Genomic DNA, 4,501 nt, shown 5'->3' on the forward strand with positions numbered 1-4,501 from the left:
AACTTTTACTTACTATCATTATAGATATTATTTTATCAAATAAATATTTGATACAAACATATTTTACTACGTGTAATAACTTACTTTAATAATACGTATCATATTATCTTTATAATATTAAATGAACCCTATAAATTTTATTACTTAATATATATAAAAGTATATTTTATTATATAAATATAATATAAAATTTTATTTATTAATAAATAAATTATATTATTTACTCTAATAAATCTTTTAAAAATATTTAAAAATATAAAACGACGATATTTAAACTATATATTAATCATGTATAAATTTTTGGAAATTATTTTGAGTCAAATTTACTTTTGTTGACTTTTGCATATTAGTCTCGAGCATTAGGATTGTGGTACACTATGACTTGACCTAATTTGTTAGACAAATATTGACCAAGACATAAATATATATAATTAATTTAGGTTCGTGAATCCGAGGCCAACCTTGCACTTGTTCAATGACGTTATATGTATTTTTACTACGAAATACAGTATGGTGAGTTTCATTTGCCTTTTTACCCTTTATATTTTTGGGCTGAGAATACATGCGCAATTTTTATAAATGTTTTTCGAAATAGACACAAGTAATCGAAACTACATTATATGGTTGAATTATCGAAATCGAATATGCCCCTTTTTATTAAGTCTGGTAATCTAAGAATTAGGGAACAGACACCCTAATTGACGCGAATCCTAAAGATAGATCTATTGGGCATAACAAACCCCATCCAAAGTACCGGATGCTTTAGTACTTCGAAATTATATCATGTCTGAAGGAGGATCCCGGAATGATAGGGGATATTCTTATATGTATCTAGTTAATGTCGGTTACCAGGTGTTCACCATATGAATGATTATTTTTTGTCTCTATGCATGGGACGTATATTTATGAGAACTGGAAATGAAATTCTTGTGGTCTATTAAAATGATAGAAATAAATGATTATGATAAACTAATGAGCTCACCAACCTTTTGATTGACACTTTAAAGCATGTTTATTCTCAGGTGTTAAAGAAATCTTCTACTGTGCATTTGCTCATTTTAAAGATATTACTTGGAGTCTTTCATAGCATATTTCGAAGAACGTTGCATTCGAGTCATTGAGTTCATCAAAGATTATTATTAAATCAATTTATAGTTGGATAGTGGATATTATGAAATGGTATGCATGCCTGTCAATTTTTGATGTAAAGAAAGATTGTCTTTTAAAAACGAATGCAATGTTTGTAAAATATATCATATATAGGTCAAATACCTCGCAATGTAATCAACTATTGTGAATCGTTTATAATGTATATGAACGGGTCCTTTCAGTTGGTATCAGAGCGGTGGTCTTAGCGAACCAGGTCTGCATTAGTGTGTCTAACTGATAAGTCGTTAGGATGCATTAGTGAGTCTGGACTTCGACCGTGTCTGCATGTCAAAAGTTTTGCTTATCATTTCTAGTCGGAAATCATCTGCTTATCATCCATAGGAAATTATCAGCTTATCATTATTAGTCTAGACACGTCTTGCTACATTAATTGCATGAGTAGTGTATAGACAAACTTCATATCTTTGCGTATCTGCTAAATCATATCTTATCGTATCTGTTATTTTAAACTTTACCTGACATACCCCGCAAATTCCTCCGTAATCTATGAAATCTTTTGATCTCTATATATAGATATCCTATGTAAATAGAATACCACCCGATAGCCGAAAAATCATTTTTATATCGAAAATCCTTTATCCAATCGTACGAAATGGAATTTGTCATCAGTTCAAGTCACTCGGATTCCGAAATGGAATCTCACTCAAGCTCCGAAAGCAGTGTGACCGGAATGGATCAACCAATCAGTCATTACCTATTCTGGATGAATTGGGGATGGGTTCGTAGCCTCCTCAATCATTGGAAACAAGAAGAAGGCGATCCTTTCCATCCACCACATTGCCCTCTTGGCGAAGAACCTGAAGCACTTACTGGCGAACCTGTTTGAGACACCATTTTCTCTCTCATTTCCAGGGTATCTCGTCACGATTATATACTACATCAAATTCTAGATTTTATTTATCCGCTCGTTCCGACCGACAATCATCCTGGAATAATAGAAGAAGTCAACGAACTTCGCGCTCGGGTAGTGGCTTTGGAGAATATGGTGCAGAGATTACAAACACCAGCAGCAGCACCAGCAGCATAACCAGTACCACCATCATCAACGCCAACAGTACCATTACCACCTCCAACCACAACCGCGTTGTAAACCTCAACTTCACAATCTGTCCCACGAGCATCAACGTCATACGCACCATAGATACCAAGGAGTACCAACAACAATAACTGACGAAGTATTAATTCATAACTTCATTGGAGAAACATTCCGCGGCGATTATATAATCTCTAAAGTCTTATAGATTATCTAATCTAGCCCTAACCATAAATCAGTTAAGCGAACCAAAATGATAGAAAGAATAGTAGAAACCCTGACAAAAATGGCGTGTGATTAACAAGTTAAACTTGTTTTACCAACAGCATCAACAGTACCGTCAACGTCACCAGCATCATCAGTACAGTCAACATCAGAATCAACAACACCTATAACATCACAAACTCCGTCAGTTCAAGAATCACTGTGGACATCATTACGAATCAATAACGTGTATATTGTATCAACAAGTTATGAAGAATTAACTCATTCCCTCTGAAGAAATTATATATATATTTTATATATATATATATTTTTTGAAATGAAAAACAAATCTTTCCGTGCTAAACTATTGTGTGTGAATCTTAACTACTCAGTTAATTCATATTACAAATATGCAATAATGTACGTCCCTCACCCGCGACTTAACCATCGTTAACTACAATCTCTGTCTCAATTCAACAAATTCCAATTCCTAATAAATCAAGTATATATTTGATTTTACACTTCATCATTGATGTAACCGAAACTTTTCAGATAACATCATTCGTACTTTGCGAAGTTCACAAGAATTTAACGAAAACCAACATCACATCTCAACAAATAACGAAGTATTAATTCATAATTTCAATATTATTGAAGAAATACTTATGTAACCTCTAAACCTTCAAGGAATTATTCAATTCTAGTTCCAACCATAAATCGAATGAGTTTAATTTAGTATTAACTCATTAAAATCTATGTTACATCTGAGGAGAATATATACATATATATTTTCATAAAGACTGTAATAAAATTCTTATGTACAAAATATTAATTGTGGAAATTTTTTAACGGTTAGGTAATACCCGAGAGATATATATAAATTCACAATTAATATGTTACATTCTTCGAATCAGATTAAGCAAATTATCAATTATACTTCCTACTTTCACAATAATATACATTCTTTCATAGAAATCAAAACAACCATACTCATTCAAACCCAATTACGTATTCTGATTTTAAAATCTCAGAATTCAATTCGAGATATAACCGGTACCATTACTTTTAGATTCCTACATCTTTCAAAGCTATACTTTGACTTCAAAAGTGTGTTAGAACATCAAATGTATACAAACGATTACAATCTATGTTCAAACCCTTCGAAAATCTCTGAAGACACTTCAAATAATGAGCAATTGAGATGATGATCCAACCACATATTACCCACAGTTATGTACTTAAAAAGCTCTCGAAACCAAAGTCATAATTCAACACATATCTATGTCAGATCTTTTGGCATTTATTAGCAAAAATAACCTTGCAATTCCTTTGTAAAGTAGCAAATTATATCACAGCTCCAGCAAGACAACTTCGATTTTTTCATTCGGAGTAGCCTTATCATAATTTTGATATATGTGATTACCCTTTTGTTACCGGAGAACCTTTCATATTCCACCACATTAGCAATAAACTTACCAACAACTTCACTGATCTTGGGCATTCCGAAGAATCTTTATATTTATCGAAACCTCATCATTTACTCATCTGCCTCTTGTAACGAGAATTGTCATACGAATCATTGGGAGTTAGCAATCAGTATTTTGAAATCTCACAGCATGTTGACGCCAACAGTTATACATAACGTCTATTTCCAAGGCTTACATACTTCGAATGTGAAGTTTCTGAAAAACATTCTGAATCGCGATCTAGTTCTCGAAATGCTGATGAAGCAACAAAAACTGTAAACGACCTTAGCAGTAAAAAGTTTGATGATAAAGATTAGTGTATTAACAAAGCTCAGAAATAGAGAAGTTTTGGAACTGGAAAACGGATTGAGCAAAGTATGAAGGAGGCTGTGGACAAATCACAAAGACTGAACCTGCCTTCAAAGAATCCAAATGATTCAGTGTCTGCTGAAGTCATTAACGAATACCTTGCTCCTGACACTAAACCCTTACAGACAATATTCTTCATCATCCTCTGATATTAGAAATTCTAAGATATCATCGTATCTTTCATTATAAATATCCTCCATATTTCTGAAGATATTTCCATAACTATTCTTATATGGAATCATTTATATCTTTGCGCTAT

The sequence above is a fragment of the Rutidosis leptorrhynchoides genome, chromosome 11 (assembly GCF_046630445.1).
Source record: "Rutidosis leptorrhynchoides isolate AG116_Rl617_1_P2 chromosome 11, CSIRO_AGI_Rlap_v1, whole genome shotgun sequence".
Taxonomy (NCBI): domain Eukaryota; kingdom Viridiplantae; phylum Streptophyta; class Magnoliopsida; order Asterales; family Asteraceae; genus Rutidosis; species Rutidosis leptorrhynchoides.